Source organism: Aethalodelphis obliquidens, unplaced genomic scaffold (assembly GCF_003676395.1).
Source record: "Aethalodelphis obliquidens isolate GAN/ISIS:26980383/991018 unplaced genomic scaffold, ASM367639v1 scaffold1, whole genome shotgun sequence".
NCBI classification, from domain to species: Eukaryota; Metazoa; Chordata; class Mammalia; order Artiodactyla; family Delphinidae; genus Aethalodelphis; species Aethalodelphis obliquidens.
The window spans coordinates 14,725,858-14,739,937 of NW_020837945.1; positions in this window are offsets into that span (position 1 = coordinate 14,725,858).

Below are 14,080 nucleotides of genomic sequence, written 5' to 3' on the forward strand. Positions count from 1 at the left end.
AATAGTCTTATCACTAGTTTCAACTAGCAAAGTTCCAAAGTCTAAGATCTATATATCATCATCTATATAGATGATGTTACCTGTCTTCCTCACACATTTCTGTATTTTTTTGACTTTTTTATTCTGTTATTTATAAAACGCCATGTGTATAACAAAAAAGAAAGTTACATTCTCTACAGAAATACAAAAGCATTCTGAAAACATTTTACAATTTATTTTTTTAGATATTAAGCTTCTAGTTAAAAAGATTGAGACAGTACCTGAGGGCTGCTGAGAGGGTCTGAAGGAGATTCTGGAAGAGAGATGCTGTCACCCAAATGACTGTTAGAGGCAGGGATAGCAACTACTGGACAAAAAATAGGGAATAAGAAGACATTTTGCACAGGTCTATGTACAGCCGGAAATTAATGAATGTTTTTGAATTCCGTTGATTTGAAGATCTAGTACCTCAATGCCAAGGAGCTACTGGGCCCTGAAGAAATATTTGCTGATATCTAGGGGCTGAGAAGTAACTGAGATGTTTGGGCCATGGGGTATTTTCTTGCATATTTGTTTGTTTGCTTTGATGAAGATGCAAAATGGGTGACAAGGTGGGAATTCCCTGGTGGTCCAGTGGTTAAGACTCCATCCTTCCACTACAGGGGGCACAGGTTCAATCCCTGGTCAGGGGAACTAAGATCCTACATGCTGAGGGGCGCAGCCAAAAAAAAAAAGTGTGTGACATGGTAATGGATGGTCCCAGGATTTAAATCAAAGGTACTCAGACTGTGGTCCATGGGCCTTGGCCCACAAACCTGTTCTTGTGAACAGAGGTTTACTGCCACACACAGGACAGGCCGGATCATTTAATTATGTTTTGTTTGACAGCTTCTGTGCTACAACAGCAGAGTTCAGTAGTTGTGTCCGAGATCCTATCACCCTGTTCAACCAAAAATATTTACTGTCTGGTCCTTTACAGATAAACTCTCTGCTTTAAGTCGAGTTTATTGAGGTGAACTCAATATTATTAAAAACTCTCCTTTAGACATTTTATTTTCCCTGATATTGAGAGGAAATAATGTTCTCTCCGTATATTTTTTTACATCATCTCCTTGTGGTTAAATATTAATAAGAAAGCACCCTGGGTGAATTTTCTTAAGGAAGAGAACATTTAACATTCTGATTTTTTTAACATACTAAACAGATTTTATAATATTCTTAAGGCAGAGCAAATATTCCAGATGAGGGGCTGAAGCAATATAGACTGAGATGAAAAGTTACCCTGGTCATGAACCCTTCTGTGAGCTTTGATTTGTAGTTGTATTCTGGTGGTTTTCAGCAAACAATGAAAACTAACATCTTTTAAGAAGGAACAAACATTTTTGCAGGAAAAGAAAAGACACTAGGAAGCAAAGTTTCCTTCAGCTTTCTCTGCTACTGCTATTTACCCCACTGCCTCTAAGAAACAATCACTGTATTGAAATCCATTTCTACCGCCTAGGAGAACCGTATTTTTGTTTGATAGTTATTGCTTATGGTTTTTTATAGACTTTACTTTTTAGGGTAAGCATTAGGTTACAGTGAGCAGAAAGTCCAGAGATTTACCATATGTGCCCTTCTCCTCTCCCAGCATGTGCACAGGTTCCCCCACTATCAATATCCCCCACCACAGTGGGACATTTGTTACAGCTGATGAATTTGCACTGACACATCCATATCACCCAGAGTCCATCGCTTACATTAGGGCTTACTCTTGGTGTTGTACATTCTATTGGCTTTGACAAATGTGTAATGGCATGTATCCACCAAGGAATCATTTTCGTTTTCACTTATTTTAACTGGTACACAATGCCTAGTCTTTTAGGGCAGCTTAGCTGAGTTTTCACTTCTTTCTTTTAACTTCTTTTCTTTTCTCTTCTCTTCTCTTCCCTTCCCTTCCCTTCCCTCCCTCCCTCCCTCCCTTCCTCTCTCCTTCCCTCCCTCCCTCCCTCCCTTCCTTCCTTCCTCCCTTCCTTCCTTCCTTCCTTCCTTCTTCCTTCCTCCTTTCCTTCCTTTCCTGTTACTGACTGGATTCAAGTAAGGCTTCTAATGCAGACAACTTGCATTTGTGGTGCCCCTGGAAGGTAACAGATGTTTTGTGCGTGTGATGGTTAATTTTATGTGTCAACTTGACTGGGACATAGAGTACCCAGATGTTTGGTCAAGCATTATTCTGGATGTCTCTGTGAGGGCATTTCTGGATGAAACTAACATTTGAATTGGTAGACCGAATAAAGCAGATTGCCCTCCCCAGTTTGGGTGGGCCTCATCCAATCCCTTGAAGGCCTGAATAGAAAAAAAAGGAGGGGTAAGGGAGAATTCACTCCCTCTGACAGTTTTCAAGCTGGGACATTGGTCTTCTCCTGCACTCAGACCAGAACTTACAGCACTGTCTTTCTTTGTTCTCCAGCTTGGAGATGGAAGATTGTGGAACTTAACAGCCTCCATAATTATGTGACCTATTCCGTACAATAAATCTGTGTGTGTGTGTGTGTGTGTGTGTATACACACACACACACATATATACATATAGGTATATTTATGTGTACATATACACACACGTGTGTGTGTATACACATATATCTATCTCCTATTAGTTCTGTTTCTCTGGAGAACCCTCACTAATACAGTGTGTATTAGCTCAGTTAGTTAGTCCTTACATCCCTCTAAGGAGGTAGGCATTATTACACTTTTCTTACAGATTAAAAAAAAATTAAAAAGAAAGAAAATTTATAACTCAGAGAAGTGAAACTTGTTCCATATCCTGCAGCAGAGTGCTACTCTGTGGCAGGGTCCAGACGCAAATCCAGTTGTATGGTCCCCAAATCTCTTTCTCTTTCACATCTACCAGAATAAAGGTATATAGGACAGAGCTTTCCAGCTTTGGAGTAAAGGAAGTGAGAACCATTGTTCTAAAGAAGAATAAGATCTTAGTACTAGATTCAAGATTTAGTCTCAGAGTAGAAGCTGCAGCCAATCGTCATTGGCAATTATCACCAATAAATGTGGGTACGTGGGATCTGACAACATGTGACCAAGAAGTGAAGCAGAGAGTCTGGCAAAGGGGACAAGGAGATTAAGCTAGTAGTAGACATTTTTCTATTTTGCACAACTTGAGAGATAAAAAGTCAGGGGCTCAAGACACTGCTGGACAGCAGGAAGTGTCCGCTTCTCAGACGTGGAGAACTGAGTCTTCACGTGGTCATTCAGCATGTGTTACCTGTAGTCTTGCTGTAGAAGAAAGTGGTCTGGCCTGGCCTTGCTGGAGAAGCAAAAGAAGCAACACTGCAAGGGCATTCTCTCTTGATGTCTGAGCATAAGCCCATGTAGATGGTCAGTGTATTAGTTTACTATTGATGACATAACAAATTACCACAAACTTAATGGCTTAAAACAACATTAATTTATTATGTTATAGTGACCAGTATGTATAATTATATAAGTTTCATTTATATACATTGGTTTCACTAGGCTAAAATCAAGGTTTCATTTTCCCTGGAGGCCCTAGGGGTAAGTCCATTTCTTTGCCGTTACCAGATTCAAGAACTGCATTTCTTTCATTCCATGGCTAGTGGTCCATTCCTCCATATTCAAAGGCAACAGTGTAGCATCTTACATCAGTATCCCATTACTTTCTTGTTATGCTGCCAAATCTCTTTTGCCTCCCTCTTATACAGACACTTATGATTATATTTAGGGACAACCCAAACACTGAAATTCAGAAAAATCTCCCTATCTCAAGATCTTTAACTTAGTCACATATGTAAAATCTCTCTTCCCATATAAGGTAGTATTCACAGCTTCCAGGGACTTGGACTTGGACACGTTTGAGGGCCAATATCCATCCAGGTTACCACAGGAGAATATTTGAGCAGCAATATGTTGAATCACTAATTCCTCTACGACCGTCACTTTCCTTGAGATCTCCACGTTGTTTTCCATTTGAGTTGGAGGATGAAGTGTCACACTTTTTATTCTGAGGGAACACCTCATCTATCAGAACCGTAGCCTGGATTCCTTGATAGTCAGTTAAAGACAACACAGAACAAGTGACTGAGATGGAGACTTGGGTGAGAAACTCTCAGGAAGGAAAGAAGGTAAACTAGTAGGTGACAAAGTCAATCATGGCCCAACGCACAGTGTTATTTGGGGATGACTCTGGAAATATGACTAAAAACCACCACTCTTGCTGCAGACGGCTAGGGCTTGACTTGAGACAACACTGGGGAGAGCTCACAGCAAGGGACAAGCAATAGACCTGAAGTCACACATTCAAGCCAAAGAGGATAATTGAGAAACCGTGTGGGAAGTTACTGAACCACGGGGCTCATGCAAAGTTCGTTGACAAAAATGCAGAGAGAGATCAGGAAAGCCAAAGGAAAGGCAGCAGTTTCCACCAGTGAAGATGTTCCTCTAAGTGATTCTGTAAGAACTGTGAGGACAATCCCATGAAAGAATGGAAAGGTGTCCTGGCCTCCAGCCCTGCCAGCAGGCGGTAAATATATTCCTTTTCTTAGTGCAGACAATGGATCTAAAATGCAGTGTCAGGACTGGTGGCTGGACCATGGTACAGGCTCTGCAGAGGAAGGCAGTGTTCTCAGATGGCACGGCAGATGCTGGTGAGCGGAATTTAGTTAGTCTTGTCAGATACACAAGCTACCTAAAACTAGAAGGTAAAGAGAGCACTGAGAGAAATTAGGTGACTACTGTGTCCACGGAGGCTCATTCTTCTGTGTGTTGAGCAGATAGCCTAAAGTAGCACTCCTCAAACTTCAGTGCACATAAAAATGACTTGGAGAACTTGGTAAAACCTAGATTCCTGGGTCCAACCCTAGAGTCTCAGATTCACTAGGTCTGGGGTAAGATGACCAGAAAGCTGGTTTTCCTATGACTGTAGGAGTTTCCAGGATGTATGGATTTTAATTTGAAAACTAGTATAGGCCTGGACAAACCAGTACAGCTGTCACCTTGGACAAGGGCACAGGGATTTGCGTGATTAACAGGCTTCCGGGTGATGCTGTTGCCAGCGGGCACCACTTTGAATAGCAATGTGTAAGTATTGAGGTAGTATACCCACAGGAATCCGAAAAGAAAATAGAATTGTTTTCTTCTTAATAGAAAATTTCCTCCCTCATTTAACCTAATTTAGAACTTGGGGCGAATCTATCGGAGGAGGTCAAAAATATTCTAGCTACTGTGGAACATGGGGTTGGGCTCTAGCGAAGCCAATAATTTAAACAAGATGGGCAAGTCACTGTTAGGATCTCATATTGTCCGTGTGCCATCTGTGTCCCTGAAATGTATATGTTAGGTTTGTTTATATCTTCCAAATGTATTTAGAAAGAACATTTCAGAAAAGAACACTGGAATTGCTTTTCTTTTCTTTTTAAAATTACATTTCTCCCTTTATCTTCACATTATCTTTCTTTTCCCACAAAAGAATTCTGAAGTATAGTCTGTTCAAAGCAAGACTGGAAATGTCTATGGCATTCCGTCTGCTGAGATTTCACTGGCATTAGCTAGAGACTATGATTTCCTCTGATCTCCATACTTTAAGGTGATTCCCACCAGATGGCTTTCAGGAAACACTGAAGCTGGGATTATCAAGGGTTCTGTGACTGAGTGTTATATCTTTTTCAACAGTGGGTGACATTCAAGCTGGGAAAAAAACTGGTCCATCTGCTTGTTTTTGCAAATATTGTATTACACTTACTTTGTACAGAGCACTGTCCTTAATGCTTTACAAAATATTTGTTTAATCTCCATAAGAAACCTATCATCCCATTTTACAGACAGAGAAACAGAGAGTTAAGAGGACATCATGCAGGGCTTCCCTGGTGGCGCAGTGGTTGAGAGTCCGCCTGCCAATGCAGGGTACACGGGTTCGTGCCCCGGTCTGGGAGGATCCCGCATGCTGCAGAGCGGCTGGGCCCGTGAGCCATGGCCACTGAGCCTGTGCGTCCAGAGCCTGTGCTCCACAATGGGAGAGGCCACAACAGTGAGAGGCCCTCGTACCACAAAAAAAAAAAAAAAAAAGACATCATGCAGTTGCCGCTAGGTGGTAGTGGGGAAAGGATCTGAACCCAGGCAATCTGGCAGCAGAGTTACTGTAGGTTTAATAGGGCCATTAGACCCTTTGCAAGATTTCACTATGGCAATCTCACTGCTCAGTTAGGTTGCAGGAAGCTTGTTGAGAGTCTAAAATTAAATCTGTATTTCCATCACAAAACAACTCATTTCCTGACCTAGTCCAATAGTAGTTTTCACCTTTTGCCTAAAGTGGGAATGCTTTGAATACTTGCCTGTGAATTTAAGTGTAACCCACTACACACATGCTAAGCTTTTGGCAAAGTGGAGACCAGCAGAATAGGAAATGTATAAATATCAATGTAAAATACATTGGCATTGGTTGGGGGTCTTTCAAATGCAAGTGATAAAGTCCCACTCAAGTCAGCTTAAGCAAAAGACTAAATTATTGGCCCACCCCTTAGAGAAAAATGTCAGAGAGAAAGGGAGCTACAGGAATGTATGCCTCAGGGATTCTTCAGTGCTCTTTCATCTCTGCTGGACTTTGCTCCTGATTATTTGTTTCTTCTTTCGGTTGCCAACAGACCCTCTCCACAGGGTAAGAGATATCACTGCTTCAAGCTTCCTCTTGGAATCCTCGATGGAGAAAGAACTGCAGACTCAGGGAGGACCCCTGATTGGCTCTGCTTAAGTCATATGACCACCATTGATCCAAATACCATTGCCAGGATGATGGAATATACAGTGTGAGGCGTGGTGAAGCCTGCCTCACCTCCTCCCCATATGAGGGTCTAGAGTCTAAAACCAGAGGATTTGGAACAAGTTAGCATGACAGTCAGCCAAAAAAAAGCAAAAAACAAAAAACAAAATTACTGAAACAAGGACCACTGCATCACCCTGCGGGATGTAGGCAAGGACAGAGGGCTAGAATTCTAGAGTTTTGTTTCTGCCTTCCCACCCCCCCTCCCAACTAAGATAAGGCTGATTGATCATACTTCTTCACTGGATAGTTTTAGAGGCAGAAAAGAAGTACTAAGGCAGGAACAAGCTAAGTAATCTTTCTAGGAAGTGAAGCTGAATAAGGAGGAGAAAATGGTCTTAGAAATGACTTTGTATTTCATTATTTGGGATATGTAATTGCAACTCTATTTCTAATGCTTTTCTGTATTTCACAAATTCAGGTAAATGATGGCAAGGAAAATAAATGAGACACGTTAGCTCTAAAATGGGAGGGCTAATAAATGGGAGAAGCTCTGCCTGCGAACAAGGTCAAGATGATCCTTGCTGAAGTTTGGGCCCATGTTGAAGGAAAGAGAACTATAATTGCTAACTTCTCAGTGAGAGGCATATTTGGTTGCAAAATCTGGAAAAAAGGGAAAACAGAAGTGAGGAAAAAAACCTCATCAAAGGAGGCTGCCGGAAAGAATTAGAACAGATCTGGAGACAAATATAAAGAACCCATACCCACTGGTAAGCTCACACTGAGATATTTTGACCTCCATTGCTCTTTAAGGAAAAAAAAATCCCATTTATTAGTTGCTTCAGAACAGAGATTCTTCAGCAGAAAGACTGTTGGAGGTCTGCAGGGTGTGTGCCACAGGCTTTGGCACGTCTGAGCAGAAATACATGGAAATTGAGCGACCACTTGTAATTAGTGTGGACACTGAATATGTCCGGTTAAGTTTGTGACACCCTTTCTCTAATTGATACCTAACCTTGGCCTCTCTAACTTCAGTGTGCACATTAGTCCCCTGGGGATCTTGTTGAAATGCAGAAGCTGATCTGATGGGTCTGGGGTGGGGCCCCGAGAATCTGCATTTGTTACAAATGTCCAAGGAATGCCGATGCTGCCAGTCTCCTGGCCATGCTTTGAGTACCCAGGCTCTGAATGGTTTCAGAAAGTCAGTGGATTTTGTAACTAATTTTAGGGCCGTCTCCACTTTCTCAAAGGGGTTTGCATCATAATTAAATGCCACATCAAAATGATTTAGCCAGGGCATCCTCATTACCAATGCATTCTATTTTCTATACTCTCATGCTTTGAACACTTGAAGATTTGCTGACTCTGGAGGGACTGCCCCTCCCAGGGCTAGTTAATTTCTAAATAGTGGCCCAGAGTGGGCCAACGGTCCTAATAACCCAGCACCAATTAGGAAGAGCCCCTATGTCCCAGAGCATGCTGAAATTGTTCAAATTAGCCAATCCTAAGCCTGCTTACTCTACCCCACCCATTCCTTTTCATGGGAACCATAATAAATATTCTTGTCCACATTTTTCCCTCTTTCTCTTCCTCTTGCCAACCCTGGTGCTTCCCCATGTGGTCCCCCATGGCATGGCATGCCCTCTCCAATTAGGATCTGTGAGTTTAAAAACTATATTTTCAATGGCTGTAATGTCCTAATCTGTTAACCTTGTCCTATGTAAATAATTTTAAAAACCTGCCTTTTAAAGTAATGTCAGAATTTTTCAAATACAATCAGGTGATTCCCAGGTCCAGCCAAGGTTGAGAATCACTGCTGAGACACAGAACAAGCCCAGTCTAATAGGTTGATTTCAAGTTATATCAGCACATTTTTCATTAAGTAAAAACTACTTTCAAATAAACAAAAGCAAATTGAAAACACATGGTTGAACACATGTGTTTTTTCCCCTTTATTTAATGGGTTAGTGCTAGTTGAGTAGTTTGGGAAATATTTTTTTTCTCATTTGTTTCTTTGACCGTTTGAGATAGCAAATGTGATAGTGAGTGGGGAAGAAAATGAACATCAGTTTCCCAGAGCAAGAACTCTACCAACAGTTTCCTCACTTGATTTTCTAACAGAGAGAAGACAAATTACAATACATTGGAAATACCATTCACTAAAGGAATGGCACTGAAAGTTTGGGGTACTAGGCGTCACTTTTTCAACCTTCTTTCCACTCTTTTTCACTCAACACCATTTGTAAAAACTACACTTCTGATTCAGACTGATACAGAATGGGAATAATATGTATTAGGTTTTTATATATGGAAATTATTAAATGAGATTCTGGTTTTAGTAAGAATATGCATCTTAGGCTCACCTTGTGAAAACTGTGTAATAAACTAGCTGAGAAGGGTTAACGCTTAAATATAACCTGGGATCTGAGATGGTCCCAGGTAACAATACCCACTAGAAGGTAAATGCCATTGGGGCAGGGATTTTTGTTGTTTTTATTCACTATAAAATACTCAGCATCTAAATCACACCTAGCAACTAGCAGTTGCTCAATAAATACTCATTAAAAGTGCAATAAATGAATAATAAATAGGATACATCTGTCAAGGCAACAACCCATAGTACAGAGAAAATATATGGACAAACTGGAAATAGGTGGTGACAACTAGAACTGACAGTCTAGAGACAGGGTCCTGCACTGTATAGCACAGTAGCCAGTAGGTGCATGTGGTAGCTGAGAATTTGAATTGTAATTAATCTGAATTGAGATGTGCTGTAAGTGGAAATTATACACCCAATTTTGAAGACTTAGTACTAAAATAGAATGTAAAACATCTAATACATTTTATTAGATTGACTTGTTGAAATGATATTTTAGATATATTGGGTTAAATAAAATGCAATTTAAAAATTAATTCCACCTGCTTCTTCTTACTTGTTTTTATTTTTTAATTTTTTAATTTTTTTTTGTGGTATGCGGACCTCTCACTGTTGTGGTCTCTCCCATTGCGAAGCACAGGCTCCGGACACACAGGCTCACGGGCCCAGCCGATCCACGGCATGTGGGATCTTCCCGGACCAGGGCACAAACCCGTGTCCCCTGCATCGGCAGGCGGACTTTCAACCACTGCGCCACCAGGGAAGCCCCTTACTTGTTTATAAATGTGACTGCTAGGAAATTTAATATTCCATATGTGTCTTAGGTTCAGGGTTCACATTCTACTTCTATAGTGTAGTGCTGGACTTCATTTCAGGCCTCCTCCATAGAGGGCATACATCTCTGAGCAAGTTACAAGTTACTTCCATCTCACAATTTTGAAATTACATAATAATAAATAAGCTTCCTGTGTACTTTCTCTACACATTTATCTATATGTATATTTTCTACACACGCAGAATATATAGGCATTTGTCACCATATGTATTTTCTATTTCCTCCACAATTTTGCAGTTCCCAGAAGGGCAAAGACTTGCTACTACCCCTAGTACATAGAACATTGCTTAGCCTCTGGTTGGCATTCAACAAACATTTCTTGAATGAATGAATGAATGAATGAATACATATTCATTCTTATTGTTCACTCATTTACTGAAGAAATCTATGTGGACTTATCAAACCACCACTAAATCATTTTGGAGTGCCAAGAATCCAAGGAGTAGTCTTGTGCTACTGTCCATCCTGCTCCATTCTGAACATATAGCCTTTTTGGTAAATAGAGAAAGAAAAAAGAATCAAAAACTTAAAAAAATATCTGCTGATCTCTGTCTTTGTATTTTCTTCCTAGGTAGCCTTGGGGTAAAATTTTTGGTTGCAGGTGAAACAATAAGGTATCTTATTTGTTTTTTGAAACGCAATCTCACCATAATTAAAAGCTGGAAACTGTTTCAAATGTCATTTGTAATACAAGAAGGTACACCAATTTGATTATCAGCATTTCTCCAAATTGGACCAATTAGCCCGCTCTATAATTAATGGTATGTTTAATCTTAAAATCAGCAAACTGATAATCAAGTTGGAACATAAAGAAATGTAATAGTCATCTACCAGAAACACGTGAGACTTGAAATGCAATACTTATATGTGGGTACAATTTAACTAATGGTATAGGAGATTCCAGGTGCCTGTCCTGCTTACCATTTGGACAAATAGCAGAAATTCTTGCACAGGTTGAGGTCAGACCACGATGGCATTTAATCTTCAGTTAAGAGACCAAGTCCTTTGTGTACAGCACCCCTGAATCTAGAAACTAACTGTAGTCAGAATTAGAGTGTCATTGATAACCAAAGTTTAATTTTTTTTAAATTGGGAGACTTGGCTTTACTTTGAAGAAAATACTTAAAATTTTAGTGGACTCATAAACATTTAAAATATTAGGGACAAATTGCAGAATAAACTTTTTCAGATGGAGTCAAAATATTTAACACATTACAGAGAAAAGACAAGGTCTGCAGCGTGGGATTTCTCAACTGGTTTTGCTTCAGAAAAAAAAAACCGGCAAATCAACTGTGGAGCTTTGCTCGGATGGCAGTCAGAATTTCCAATTTCAGCTTCAAAGATATGGATGGACTGAAGAAGATAAGCTCCCAAGCTTCCAAAATAAAATTATGAATCGAGGAAGATGTTGTAATCATACCAAAGCAGAACCAGCGCCTGAAATGTTTAGACAAACAAACAAATGGGAGCTCACTCTAATTTATTTTAGCATCTCGATCCCCACTTTGGGTCCCAGTAACACATATACTCCCTTTTTCCTTCCTGACCTCCAGATTAATAGCTTCTCTGTGTCCTATGCCTTCAAGGTCCTGCTAGTTGACAGCTAGCTTAGGTTAATCTGTATTAAAATCTTATCTCACTAGTAACAGAAAAAATATTTTAATTGATGCCTTCTAAAGACATGACTTAGCTGCCCTATGCTTGCATAGATGCAGAGGGTTAGAACTATAGGTCTGCCAATCCACAGAGTAAACATAATACATCTCTCTGGAGCATGAACCTTACTTGAATATTGTATTTCCTCAACAAAATGCCTGCTTTGACCCAGACACTGGTTTGGGTACTTGGTATGCCTCTCTCAAACACTGGTCATTATCCCTTCCCACGTCTAGTTGGAGATGGAGAAATAATACTAATAATACTAGACAAGGATATGCGAGGAAACACTTTTAATGTAAAAGCTCAATGCAATGTAAAATTTAGATCCACAGAAGGATCTTATTTGGAGTGGGTCTGCTTTACACAAAGATCCCAATTCATACAGCTGCTGGGCATGGGGTGTCTGCAGAGGGTTTTTTTTTTTTTTTTTTTTTTTACACTGTCTCTCTCCTCTGCTTTGGAAGTGCTTCAGTGAGAATGTTCTAGAAGAACTAAATATTAGTGCCAAGGAATGACATTGCTGGTAGAAATTCCCAGCTGCGTCACTGAGGCTGTGTCAGTTTCTACAATTGCAGCAAGTGGCTTTGATTCACTACCTGGTCAATGCAATAGTTACCCTGTTTCTGTGACTGCGTATTTGGAATCACACCTTAGCCCAGAAGAGTCAGGGAGCCAAGAGAAATGGGCAAAGGGAAACACACATAAATAGAGTAAGCAAATGGGTATAATAGGTTAATATTTTAAAGAAAACATAGGAGCACTTGTCCTTTTTTTTTTCCCAGAATTCTTCATTTTTTTTCGTCTTTTCCACCCCACAACTTCCAAGCACTAGATGTGAAGAGGTATAAAAGTTGTTCATTTAAAACATGCTCTTCCTAGGAGCAAGAGGGGCCCAGGACCCACACTCTTACTTATAATGTGGTGAAAAGAAAATAGAGATATAAAGATGGCAGCTGGGAATGGTATCATGAAAGAAATGCCACTTTGCTTTAAACTTCAAAAACTCCTCTGACTAGCGCTTCTTTGGTATTCCTTACAACTGTTGTCACTACAATGCCCTTTGATCTGTCTGATTAGAATTGGTCCACACTGTTTCATGAGACATCATGTATACTATTACCCAGATGAAAGTTGAAAACTAAGAGATGAAAAAATTTTGAGCAGAGGTGGATATACCACAAAGCCAATGGACCTTAAGTTACAGGGCCCTTCATTTACACTAACTCTAGCCAGGCCCTGGGAGAAGCCCCCTCCATGTACTTCTCTTGGTCACAGGTCTTTGTATAATTTGCCAAAGTAAAATATGTCAACTGCAATCACTCAAGTCTGCTAAATTTTTCCATTCCAGGTCCTGTGTGCTCTCGACACAACTCCACAAAGACTAAGCAGGTGTTTTCTTGGATTTCATGTAAATAAATAAAAATGCACCAGGACAATGTCTTAAACACAGGAAAGAACAGTATTAGTTTTAACTGAGTAGTTGCAATTACTACATTTTTAGGTTAAAGAGACTTGTCCTTCAGAGATTACTAAGAAAATTTGCAATCCTAAAATAATGGATAACTTCAAGTTAATTGCTGAATTGATTGATTTTTGCACAAGCACCTGGGAAAATATCAAAATGGACAAAATGCAACTCATTTGCCCAAAAGAATTAATCAAAATAATTGGAAGTCTCCATAAAATGAAGTAACAACAAAAAAAAAATAAACCAGACATCAAATATCACGTCATTGCCGTAGATTCCACAGTAGATGTTATAAACGCAGATTATTTGTAATCATTGTGTGTTTCTGTTAGAGCAGAAATCCCTGTAAGTGATTTTAACTTTTTCGCCAACTTAAGACTATGCATCTGTGATGTTATTCAACAAAATGAAACTAGTCCTGGACAATTATAACCAAACATTGAACAACGTTTTAAAATTTATAGGACATAATCTCTGGAAAAGACCTGCCCCCGTGGTACCTGAAGTTGTTGACTATTTCACTATTTTATAAACTTTATGTGTTTTCTCAACAGGTCTTGTCAGTGGAGTATTTTAAAACCCTTGCCAGCTTCTTATATTTTAAAAAGTCAAATGTAATAAGATGGCCTACCCTTTATGAAGCTGTTGCAAAACTTAAAGGACTCAAAACTACGTTTTGAATACTTGAAAGAAGATTGAAAAAAACAAGATGCAAAATTTTATCCAAAAGTTGATAAAGCTTAAATACATTATTTATACTTGAAAAGTTATTTTGGAATCTTTTGATAAAATAAGTGAGAAATTATCTGGATGATTTGGATGCATATGAAGAGTGCCTTCTTTTGTCTTCTTTAAATGTGTTTATTAAAGCTTTGGGGAAAATTGAAATAAAATGAATGAAATGTGAAGTGAAAGAGCTAAGATGAGTGATGTAATTAATATGAATTATGTTAATATAATGAAAAAAACTGAGCAAAACATGTTCAGATCATCTCA